The 12,922-nt window shown below is 41.0% G+C and overlaps 2 protein-coding genes across 5 annotated transcripts in view; both read left to right on the forward strand.

The window, feature by feature from the left end:
• LOC133078651 (zinc finger protein 615-like) overlaps window positions 1–12,922 on the forward strand; it is a 68,251-nt gene that overhangs the window by 43,135 nt on the left and 12,194 nt on the right. The window lies entirely within an intron of this gene.
• The window catches only part of LOC133078681 (zinc finger protein 350-like), a 30,898-nt gene continuing 24,699 nt past the window's right edge, over window positions 6,724–12,922 (forward strand). Inside the window, exon 1 of the mRNA XM_061173830.1 lies at window positions 6,724–6,791. The gene's annotated coding sequence lies outside the window, so the exon portion shown is untranslated. The remainder of the gene's footprint in view (window positions 6,792–12,922) is intronic.

Genomic DNA, 12,922 nt, shown 5'->3' on the forward strand with positions numbered 1-12,922 from the left:
CTGGATGGGGGTTGGTTACCAGAGAGACCCAGCCATGATTAGAAGCTTGGAATTTTCAGCCCACTCCCCATCTTCCAGAGAAGGGAGAGGGGCTAGAAATGGAGTTACTAATTAATCATGCCTATGTAAGGAAGCCTCCATGAAATCCCAATAGTAGGTATTTTGGAGAGCTTCTACATGGATGAACACATTCAGGTATGGGGAGAGTAACACACCGTAGCACAGGGACAGAAGCTCCTGTGCTTGGGACCCTCCCACACCTCGCCCTATTTTTGTCTTCATTTGGCTGTTCATCTGTATCCTTTATCATATCCTTTAATAAACTGATAAACGCAAGTGTTTCCCTGAGTTCTGTGAGCCATTTAGCAAAACTAATTGAACCCAAAGAAGAGGTTGTGGGAATCTCCAGTTTGTAGCCAGGTCAGACAAGTTGTAGGTAACTTGGGCACCTGCTACGTGTGATTGGCATCTGAAGTAGGGTGGAAGCAGTCTTATGGGACTGAGCCCTTAACCTGTGGGATCTGACACTATCTCCGAGTAGACAGTGTTAGAACTGAGTCACACTTAAGGACCCAGTTGGTGTAGTGGAGAATTGCTTGGTGTGGGTAAACGCCCCACCCCCGTTATTTGGTGACAGACATGTCAGAAGTGTTGCAAGTGTGGCAGTAGCATGAGTAAAAGAAATACAACTATGGATTTTTCCACTATAGACCTCAAGTAAATTCAACCTTAGATCCATCCAGAAGCTCTCTGCACATCCTTTCTGCCACAAGAATATCAGAGTTCATGCAACTGGCCGTACCCAAGGTATTCCTGCCTAAGGGTTCAAGGGCACCATCAGTTTGCTGGTTTTGCCCAAACTGATGACTAAAATGCATCTCATACCACGTTGGCCTTGGATAGGTGTCGGCCTCTGAAATTTTAATTTAGCTCTATGCCTGTGACCATCTCTTGCAAAGACAGGAAGGCAGTGGGGTGCCCATAAGACAGTTCTGTGTCTTCCCACCCAGCAAAGTGATAGCAGCCGTTAAAGCTGCTCCCGTCCTAAATGCCAAAACCTCTGTGAGGTCATGGAGCCATGTGATGTCATAGGACCTGTGCAGGGCCAGAACTCGGACTTCTGAAGCTAACCCAGAGCCCTCGCCAGACACAGTCCTTCCAGGCGCTTGGCTTCCCTAGCAACAGCTACAGAAGCACTGCAGGGAGAACACATCACAATCAGAAGTGGTTTTGGACCAGGTTCAGCCTTTGGCATCTTCCAGAGGAGTCTTCAGAGGCTCAAGATCTGCTGAGCCTGATTCTGGGTGAGGATCCCCAGTGAGGGGCCTTTGGGGTCGGTGAAGAGGGAATGCGTGTCAATGACTGTGTTTGGGGTCTATTTGGGTTGAGTCACTGAGGAATCTGGGCGTTAGTGATGGAGCCTTAAATTAAGGCTTAATCTGAAGTGTTTAATGATTGAAGGTCCTGTTGGTCAGGGTTTAGGGTCTATACGTTAGGTCTGCAAGACTCGGTAATTGAAAACTGGATGGAAGGTGTGAAACCAATGAGCACTGCTTCTCCCCTAGGTTAGCGATTTAATATCCAGCTCATGATCTGGAGAAGCCTGGAATTGGGGGAGGAGTGTCAATGGGCAAGAATGTCTGTGGTAAATTTCAGATTGAATTTGAGGTCAGTGTTGTTTAGGGAATACAGAGTTTGTCTGTGTTTAAGAGCACAGGAGTCGGGAAGTTTTGAGACCCATAGTCCCAGGCTAGTGGGTGTTTAGAGGCTCAACCTTTGGATCCTTCCTCAAGGTTCCTATTAAAAATTTGTCTCCTACATACTCTTCTCATTGTCCTCACAAAAATCAGAATAATGCACCGTGGTCAAGTGGTGTGTATAGGAATAAAGACAGGATATTTGTTCATTTTACTGCAAAATTTACTCTTGGATATTTCCTTTCAGATTTCTTTGACACAAGTAAGAACAACCATTTTCCTAAATTCTACTCCTCAATGAGAGCCATTTCAGTGAAAAAAAATTTTTTTCAGACTACCGTTCTAAAACTTGGGATCATCTGTATAAACATACATTCAAGAATCTCCCTATCTTCTAGGCTGTATCTTTTGCATTGTGTCTGGCAAATAATAAAAGTTCACGTTATTTCATCTTATAACCAGTATTTCATATTTTCAGTTTTTTGAATTTCAGCAAGTCTCATAGTTGGGTACTCGTATCATATAGCTGTTTTAATTTGCATCTCCCTAATAAATGATGTAGACCATTTTTTCATATGCTTGTTTGCCATCTGTTATCTTTGATCAAGTGTCTGTTCAAAGTCTTTGCTTATTTTTAAAATTGGGGTTTCTTATTGTTGACTTTTTTAAAAATAAATTTATTTATTTATTTTTAATTTATTTTTGGCTGTGTTGGGTCTTCGTTGCTGCGCGCAGGCTTTCTCTAGTTGAAACGAGCAGGGGCTAGTCTTCGTTGCGGTGCGTGGGCTTCTCATTGCAGTGGCTTTTCTTGTTGCGGAGCACGGGCTCTAGGCGTGCGGGCTTCAGGAGTTGTGGCACGTGGGCTCAGGAGTTGTGGCTCGTGGGCTCTAGAGCACAGGCTCGGTAGTTGTGGCGCATGGACTTAGTTGCTCCGCGGCATGTGGGATCTTCCCGGACCAGGGCTCGAATCCGTGTCCCTGCATTGGCAGGCGGATGCTTAACCACTGCGCCACCAAGGAAGTCCCTTATTGTTGACTTTTAAGAATTCTTTCTATGTTCTGGGTATCAGTCCTTTACCAGTATAGGACTTATGGGATGAAAGTGTTGAGATTCTTTTGAGAGCCTTTTTTTTTTTTTTTGCCAATGGACCACTAAGTGTTCCAGCATCATTTGCTGAAAAGTCTATTTTTTTTAAAAATTTATTTTTGGCTGAGTCAGGTCTTAGTTGTGGCGCGTGGGCTCTTCGTTGTGGGGCACGGGCTTCAGAGCGTGTGGGCTCTGTAGTTTGCAGCACACAGGCTCTCTAGTTGAGGCGTGTGGGCTTAGTTGCCCCGCGGCATGTGGTATCTTAGTTCCCCAACCAGGGATCAAACCCGCGTCTGCTGCATTGGAAGGCGCGTTCTTAAGCACTGGACCACCAGGGGAGTCCCTGAAAAGTCTTTCTCCTTTGAATAACCTTTGTACCTCTGTCAAACACTTGAATATACTTGACTTATGTGGGTCTTTTTCTGGGACCTCTGTTCTGTTCCATTGATCTATGTGTTTGTCCTTTCACCAATACTATTAAAGGTCTATAAGTCTTGAAATCTGTTGATATTAGCTCTATATGATGGTTCTTTTTGGTCAGAAATTGTTTTGCTATTTTCAGTGGAGATACCTGGCAAATATTACCTTTACCAGTAGAACAATTTTGTCACTTTGATATTCTATACCCCTAGATATGATGTTATTAGAAAGGGACTTCAATTCAGAGGTGTCTTTTCCAAAATGCATAACCCCTGTTTAATGAGGAAAAGAAGGTCAATATACAAAATACCTGGGACTTCCCTGGTGGCGCAGTGGTTGGGAATCCGCCTGCCAATGCAGGGGACACGGGTTCAATCCCTGGTCCAGGAAGACCTCACATGCCAAGGAGCAACTAAGCCCGTGCGCCACAACTACTGAGCCTGCGCTCTAGAGCCCGTGAGCCACAACTACTGAGCTCATGAGCCACAACTACTGAGCCCACGTGCCACAACTACTAAAAAAGCCTGCGTGCCACAACTACTGAGTCAGGGTGCTGCAACTACTGAAGCCCGCTTGCCTAGAGCCTGTGCTCCGCAATAAGAGAAGCCACCGCAATGAGAAGCCTGCCCCCCACAACCAAGAGTAGCCCCCGCTCGCCGTAACTAGAGAAAGCCCACGCACACCAATGAAGACCCAACGCAGCCCAAAAAAAAAAAAACCTGACCAGTACTCCTCAAAATAATTGAGGACATGAAAAAGAAAAGACCGAGGAATGGTCATGGAGCAGAGGAATTCAAAGAAACCTGATGTCTAAAGGCAGTATTCTTCCCTGGGTTGAATCCTGAGACAGAAAAAGGACAGTAGTGGAAAAATTTGTGAAATCCAAATAGAATCTGTAATTTAGTTGAGTGTCATACCAATGTTAATATCTCAATTTGACAAATGTACCATGGTTATATAAAATATTCACATGAGAGGAAGTCAAATGAAGGTATATGTGCACTCTTTGTAGTACTTTGTGACTTTTGTGTAAATCTAATATTTTCTCCAAATAAAAGTTTGTTTAAAATAGGTATAATCAGGACTTCCTTGGTGGTCCAGTGGTAAAGAATCCACCTTCCAATGCAGGGGACATGGGTTCAATTCCTGGTAGGGGAACTAAGATCCCACATGCCACGGGGCAACTAAGCCCGCGTGATCTATGTGTTTGTCCTTAGCTATAACCTAAGCCACAACTAGAGAGAGAAAACCCACATGCCACAACTAGAGAGAAGCCTGCGCGCCACAACAAAAGGTCCCGCATGCCTCAACAAAGATCCCGCATGGCACAGCTAAGACCCGATGCAGCAACCCCCCCCCAAAAAAAATCAAAGAAAATAAATATTAAAAAAATAAAATAGGTATAATCTATGTTAATTATATCTCAATAAAGCTGTAAAAAATAGGTTTGATCTAGGGACTTCCCTCGCAGTCCAGTGGTTAAGACTCTGTCCTTCCAATACAGGGGTTTTGGGTTTGCTCCCTGGTCCAGGAACTAGTGCCCCAGCCAATAAATGTTAAAAAAAAAAAAAAGGTTTGATCTAGTTTCATCACTTAATCTCTTATTATAAACATTTCCATATTATAAAATGTTCTTATATATATATAATTAATATTACGTGGCTGTAATAATATCCCGGATGTAATAATATGGCTGTAATAGTATCATAGTAGGATGGTAACTGGAGTCACATATAAAAGTTATACATTAAAGTGGGTATACTTGAAAAATGTAACTGATTGTTATGTTCAGTTTATATTATGATCCTCTCATTATCCAGATTCTTACATTATCACTCCAAGATTTGTTGTACTGTTTTTCTTGTATGTCCCAGATATCTCCATTTATTTTTAATCCAGGTAGCTTATAATTTTGCAATTGTAGTTGTTGTGTTTTAAAAAATATTCATACCCTATAAATTTTGTAGTATAGAACAGCAATTCATTTTAACAGCTTTATGGTCATAATTTACATATAACATTTACCAGTAGTAAGGGTATACTACAATGACATTTAGCAAGTTTATAGAGTTGTGCCATCACCATGATCCAATATTTAGAAATTTTCGTAACCCCAAAAAGTAAACTGGGTATAATGAGAATCTACCGTATAGCACAGGGAACTCTACTCAATGCTCTGTGGTGACCTAAATGAGAAGGAAATCCAAAAAACAGGGGATATATGTATACATATAGCTGATTCACCTTGCTGTACAGTGTAAACTAACACGATCCTGTAAAGCAACTATACTCCAATAAAAATTAAAATAAGATAAAATAAAATTCTATATAAAAAGAAAAGTAACTGGATAGTTGATTTGTTGAGTTTTGAGAACTCTTTATTCTGAATATAAGTCCTTTTATCACATGTTAAATGTGTCAATATTTTCTCCCAATCTCTGGCTCCACTCATTACTTTTCTTAAAGTTGTGCTTAAAAATACAAAAGTTTTTCATTTTAATTAAGTCCAATTTATTATTTTTTCTTTTATGTCTCAACCTTTATTGTCTTGCTACAGAACTCTTTGGCTAACTTAAACTTAGGTTCGTGGAGATTGTCTCCTAAGTTTCATATTTTTACCTCTTATATTTAGGTCTGTGATCTATTTCCAGTTAATTTTTGTGTATGCTTAGAGTTATGGGTCTTAAGTTATTTTTCTGCAAACAGGTATACAATTATCCCAGCCTCTTTTGTTGAGAAGATTTACCCCATGGAAGTATCTTAGTGTCTTGACCAAGTAGCTATTGATGTTAACACTTTTGGACTCTCAATTGTGGTTGTGCCTTTTTCATTGGCTCCAGACCTTTACTGGCCTCGTTTTTAGTGGCCTTTCCCCGAGGCTCTAATCCCAGTCAAAACTTAGGCTTCATCCCAGCAGCTCTTTTCTTCTGGACCTGATGGCCTGTTCCACACTGTGCCGGTTTCTCGAAATCGTATTCTGTCCTAAAAGCCGCTTCCTGCAAGAAATGTTCCTCCAAAGCTTTCTGGGGATGTCCGATTACTGGATGTATTGCCGTTTCTCTTTCCGGGAATTCGTTCTCTGCTGCTATACCGACAGCGGAACTCTTGGTCCATTTGGAAACCCGTCCCCCTCCTTTTTTAATACAAGGTGTAAAATAAAGGCCGCGGCAATATTACTTTCCTGCCCAGTCCGTCGAACGCAGTTTAGGTAGCTCCATATTTGCCTCGCAGACCTCGAGTCTTTGAAAACCTGAGAATTTTCTGAAGAGTCGAAGTGCCAGGAAATGAGATATCATCAGCGGCTTCTCACCTTCCGGACCATCCAGGGCTCCCGGCCCCAAACCCGCCCCTTGGCCTTCTGTACGTCAGGTGTCCCAACATGGCCGCCCCCTGGGGCCGCGGAGAGCTGGGCGCGGACATATTGCCTCTCTGGGAAATACCGGAATCCGTTCATCCGCCTTTCTTGAAACGCCTCAGATCATCTTCGGCCACCGTAGGCGGGCGAAAAATCTGGGCGACGGGTCCAGAAGTAGAAGCGGTTCGCGGAAGGTTACGTTTAGACTCTCCTTGTGGGCTGGGGAAAATCGGGTCAGTGTGTGCATTTGTCCCTTGAAGTTTTGTGTGTGTGTGTGTTTTCTCACGAGAGGTGTGTCCATGACAGCGTGACGTGACTCCTACAGGGTGGAAATGGTGAAGTGTGGACTCACGGAATTATTGGAGGGTCTGGTGGGAAACGCCAAGGTGGAGGTATTTGGCAGGAACCAGCAGAGTCTGGCACGTCTATCTGTGGTTGGGGTACTCTGGTGGGGAGTCGTTAAAACGGTTAAGAATCTGTAGAGATCAGCGACCGTGTCCTGACTGGCAAGGTATAGGGGGGTCTTTGCGGATCATTCTGTAAAGGATGCAGGTGGTATTTACGATGGTAACAGCTTCAGGTTTGGGAATTAATGTGGGGCTCAGTGATGTTGAGGCCAGGGTGGACGGTCATCATGTGGGGATATCTGGTCCAGGTTTCGGATTAATAAAGAAGTGTGTCGTGTCTGTGGTACAAAGAGGCTTGTGAGGGCTGAAGCTTTGGACGCCTGGCTGGTGGTTTCGTTGAGGTTCCAGCCTCCACCGCTGGGAAGGAAGGTGGTGCAGCCCAGGAGAGGAGTTCGAAACCTTCTGCTTTTTAGGCTTTTATCCAGGGGGATGAGTAACTGCAGACCGAGGGACTAATCCAGCCACACCCGTCTGTTACGTATCGTCTATGGCTGCTTTCGCAATGCGAAGGCAGAATTGAAACGTTGTGACAGATCTTAACCTTCGAAGTAGAAATGTATGGTATCTATCCCTTTGTAGAAAATGTTTGCCAACGCCTGCACTCACCACTTAATATATAGCAGTGGACACTGTTGCTTTTTTGCCTGACAAACTTTCCCTCCTTTTTCTTTGCTAATAGAATCTCTGTTTTTAGTTATCCATCCTTCTGGTAGCGTGACCCATATGCCAGTACTGGTTGGTCTTAGTTAATCCTGGTGGTTTCAGTTCCCGTTGCTAGAGATCAATTAGTATGAAATGAGCTTAGGTATATAGTGCAGTTCCAGCCAGCAGTATATGTGAAAATCTGCTTGGGATTTATGGGGGGAACGTTTTGTCTTTTACATAAGTAATTCCTTGCGTCTCTTTTTCCACGTCGATGATGATGTTGTCTGAATATAACCTTAATTTTCTGTCCAGTTTCTAATGTTTATAATTCATTCTTATCTCAATGCATTGTCTCTACTCTCCAGTACAAAGGAGGAAAGTGAATGGGGTGGTAGTGGACATCTGTGTCCTGTTGCCTACCCTAAAATTCACCTGCTAGATGGTCTGGAGTTAACATGTTTCCAGGATGGAAGGATCATAAAATTATGAGTTCATCCAGGATTTCAAATGTAACGAAATAAAAAAGTTCATTGTATTCTTTCAGGGCAAAAAAAAAAAATGTCTATTTTATCTGTTATGTCCCCTATTAATTCCTTATATTTTTATATTTGCACCAGGTTTCTTTCTATCTCACTACAAATGGATATGTGTTGTTGGTCTTTTTAAAGAACAGGCTTTTTCAAAAAGCTTATTTTATTGAAGTATAATTGATTTACAATGTTGTGTTAATTTCTGCTGTACAGCAAAGTGATTCAGTGATACATATATATACATATATATACATTCTTTTTCATATTCTTTTCCATTATGGTTTATCACAGGATATTGAATATAGTCCCCTGTGCTATACAGCAGCACCTTGTTGTTTATTCATTCTATGTACAATAGTTTGCATTTGCTAATCCCAAACTCCCAATCCATCCCTCTCCTAGTCCCCCTCCCCTAGGGCAACCACAAATCTGTTCTCTGTGTAAAGAACAGGCTTTTTCATCTCTTCCATTTATATATTTTTTAATACTTATTTATTTTGGTTGCGCTGGGTCTTAGTTGCAGCAGGTGGGCTCGTTAGTTGTGGCTCACGGGCTCCTTAGTTGTGGCACGTGGGCTCCTTAGTTGCAGCTCACCAGCTCCTTAGTTGCAGCTCACTGGCTCCTTAGTTGTGGCATGCAAACTCTTAGTTGCAGCATGCATGTGGGATCTAGTTCCCTGAACAGGGATTGAACCCAGGCCCCCTGCATTGGGAGCACAGAATCTTAACCACTGCGCCACCAGGGAAGTCCTCACTTACTTGTTAATTTAAAAGGTCTACAAGTTAATCAGTATAAAATTAATGGGTATATATAAAACAGTCATTGCCCAGCTTGAGAAACAGAACACTGCCAGCACCCCAGTGGTGTTCTGTGAGCCACTTCCCAATTATATTACATCTTCATATTCAAAGGTAATTACCATCCTGTTTGAGATACCAAGCAGTTTAAGTCTTTATAGTTGTATCATATAAAAAATTAATCATTCCTAATCATTGTATTTTATTTAGTTGTACCTATTTTAAACTACATGTCAGTGTTACTATACAGCTTTTTTTAACTGTCAGTCTTCTTTTACTCAATATTTTAAAGAATTATTCATGCTTTTGCACAGAGGTTTTTTGGGGGTTTTGTTTTGTTTTTTGTTTTTGTTTGGGGTTTTTTTCCCCTCTGTAACAAGGGTCAGGCAAACATATTGTATGAATATCTATACAGTAAACATATTAGGAGTTGCAGGACACAGAAGGTCTCTCACATTGCTTTTTGGTTTTGTTTTACAGTCCTTTGAAAATGTAGAAAGTATTCTTAGTTTGCAAGCTGGGTAAACATTGTTTTTTAATAGCATTCCATAGTTTGAATATATGTCAGTTTTTTCTACTATTAATTAAGCTTGTAATGCTTGCAGTTTGGGTTGTTATGAATAATGTTGCTGCGAAAATTCTTTTACATATCTTCTGGTTCAAATGTGTCCTTATTTTAGTGGGGGATAGATATATAACTTAGATGTATACCTCAGAGTGAGATTTCTGTGTCTTAGGATGTGTATAACTTCAGCCTAAATGGATGATGCCAAAATGTTTTCCAAAGTGGCTGTCCAGTTCCTCCAGCGGAATATAATTTGCATTATGTTGTGCTTCATTTTTCTTTTTTTTGAATGAGAACTCTTTTTTAAAAAAAATATTTATTTACTTATTTGGCTGCTCCGGGTCTTAGTTGCGGCATGTAGGATCTAGTTCCCTGACCAGGGATCGAACCCGGGCCCCCTGCATTGGGAGTGCGGAGTCTTAGCCAGTGGACCACCAGGGAAGTCCCTATGGTGTGCTTCATATATAGCTTGTTTAAAATATCTTTCCATACCCTAATATCATTGAGAGATTCTCCTATATTATCCCCTGAAATTTTTATTAATTTGCCTCTCCCACTGAAATTGACAGTTCTCCCCCCAAATGATTTTTGTGTATATTGTGAGATGGCGTTCAACATTGTTCTCTGAATCCCCCACCCCCCAGCATGAATATCTGATTGTCCCAGCACCATTTTTAAAGAGAGACATCCTTACCCTCTTCTCTGTAGTGGTACTTTTGTTATCAAGTCTCTATATATGCATGAGTCTGTTTATAAGCATTTGATTTTGTTCCATTTGTCTATCATTGTACTAATATTGTACTGTCATAACTAAAGTAACTTTAAGTCCTCATAATTGATAGATGGATATAGTTATCAGCTTAGGATTTTGATTGAGGTTTCATTGGATTTATATATATATATTTGGGGGAAATGACATCTTTATTTTTATTTTTTAAAAAGTTTTATTGGAGTACAGTTGATTTACAATGTTGTATTAGTTTCAGGGGTACAACAAAGTGATTCAGTTATACATATACATATATTCATCCTTTTTAAGATTCTTTTCCCATATAGGTTGTCACAGAATACTGAGTTGAGTTCCCTGTGCTATACAGTAGGTCCTTGTTGGTTATCTATTTTATATATAGTAGTGTGTGTGTGTTAATCCCAAGCTCCTAATTTATCCCTCCCCTCTATGTTTCTCCTTTGGTAACCATAAATTTGTTTTCAAAATCTGCAAGTGTGTTTCTGTTTTGTAAATAAGTTCATTTGTATCATTTTTTAAAAATTAGATTCCACATATAAGTGGTATAATATGGTATTTGTCTTTCTCTGTCTTACTTCACTTAGTATGATAATCTCTAAGTCCATCCATGTTGCTGCAAATGGCATTATTTCCTTCTTTTTCATGGCTTAGTACTATTCCACTGTATCTATGTACCACATCTTTATGCGTGCCTGTATCAATGGACATTTGGGTTGCTTCCATGTCTTGGCTATTGTAAATAGTGCTGCAGTGAACATTGGGGTGCGTGTATCTTTTTGTATTATGGTTTTTTCTGGATATATTCCCAGGAGTGGGATTGCTGGGTCACATGGTTGTTCTCTTAAAAAATATAAAAAGAGAACATACTGTTCTCCATAGTGGTTGTACCAATTTACATTCCCACCAACAGTGTAGGAGGGTTCCCTTTTCACCACACCCTCTCCAGCTTTTATTGTCTGTAGAATTTTTGATGGCCATTCTGACCAGTGTGAAGTGATAACTCATTGTAGTTTTGATTTGAATTTCTCTGATAACTAGTGATGTTGAGCATCTTTTCATGTGCTTTTGGCCATCTGTATGTCTTCTTTGGAGAAATGTCTATTTAGATCTTCTGCCCTTTTTTTTTTTTAAATACATTGTTTTTTTTTTTTAATTTATTTATTTATTTATTTATTTTTGGTCACGTTGGGTCTTTGTTGCTGCTCACGGGCTTTCTGTGGTTGCAGTGAGCGGTGCAGGGGGCAGTGGCTACTCTTTGTTGTGGTGCACGGGCTTCTCATTGCCGTGGCTTCTCTTCTTGTGGAGTACAGGCTCTAGGTGCATGGGCTTCAGTAGTTGTGGCACACAGGCTCAGTAGTTGTGGCTCGCGGGCTCTAGAGCGCAGGCTCAGTAGTTGTGGTGCACGGGCTTAGTTGCTCCGCAACACATGGGATCTTCCCAGACCAGGGATCGAACCCGTGTCCCCTAAACTGGCAGGCGGATTCTTAACCACTGCACCACCAGGGAAGTCCCATTCTGCCCATTTTTTGATTGGGTTGTTTGGGGGGTTTTTTTGACATAGAGATGCATGAGCTGTTTGTATATTTTGGAGATTAATCCCTTGTTGGTCACTTGGTTTGCAAATATTTTCTCCCATTCTGTGGATTGTCTTTTCTTTTTGTTTATGGTTTCCTTTGCTGTGCAGAAACTTTTAAGTTTTATTAGGTCCCATTCATTTATTTTTGTTTTTATTTTCATTACTCTAGGAGGTGGATCAAAAAAGATATTGCTGCAATTTATGACAGAGTGTGCTGCCTGTATTTTCCTCTAAGAGTTTTATAGTGTCCAGCCTTACGTTTAGGTCTTTGATCCATTTTGAGTTCATTTTTGTGTATGGTGTTAGAGAATGTTCTAATTTCATTCTTTTTTTTTTTTAATTTTTATTTATTTGTTTATTTATATATGGCTGTGTTGGGTCTTCATTTCTGTGCGAGGGCTTTCTCTAGTTGCGGCAAGTTGGGGCCACTCTTAATCGTGGTGCGCGGGCCTCTCACTATCGTGGCCTCTCTTGTTGCGGAGCACAGGCTCCAGATGCACAGGCTCAGTGGTTGTGGCTCACGGGCCTAGCTGCTCCGCGGCATGTGGGATCTTCCCAGACCAGGGCTCGAACCCGTGTCCCCTGCATTGGCAGGCAGATTCTCAACCACTGGGCCACCAGGGAAGCCCTAATTTCATTCTTTTACATGTAGTATCTAGTTTTCCCAGCACCACTTATTGAAAGACTGTCTTTTCTCCATTATATATTCTTGCCTCCTTTGTCATAGATTAATTGACCATAGGTGCGTGGGTTGACATGACGTCTTTAAAATGCTTGGTTTTCTGAATCGTACTCATAGTTCATCTTTCCATTTATTTAAGTCTGTTAAAATTTCTGTTAGTATTCCTACTTATCATATTTTTTTATATTCTTCAAAATGATTTTGTTTATAAATTTTGTTTGTTGGTGACCTATTTGTTCTGTCAGTTAATGGGATAGGCGTGTTAAGTCTTCAACCGTTAGTCTGGATTTATTTCTTCTTGGTTTTTTGGGTCCATTTTTGCTGTATATATTTCAAAGCAATATTATTAGATGCATAGAAATTGCAAATTTCTATCATGTGCTGAATTGAACCTCTTACTAGCAAGCATTTCTC

This window comes from Eubalaena glacialis, chromosome 18 (genome assembly GCF_028564815.1).
Source record: "Eubalaena glacialis isolate mEubGla1 chromosome 18, mEubGla1.1.hap2.+ XY, whole genome shotgun sequence".
Classification (NCBI taxonomy): domain Eukaryota; kingdom Metazoa; phylum Chordata; class Mammalia; order Artiodactyla; family Balaenidae; genus Eubalaena; species Eubalaena glacialis.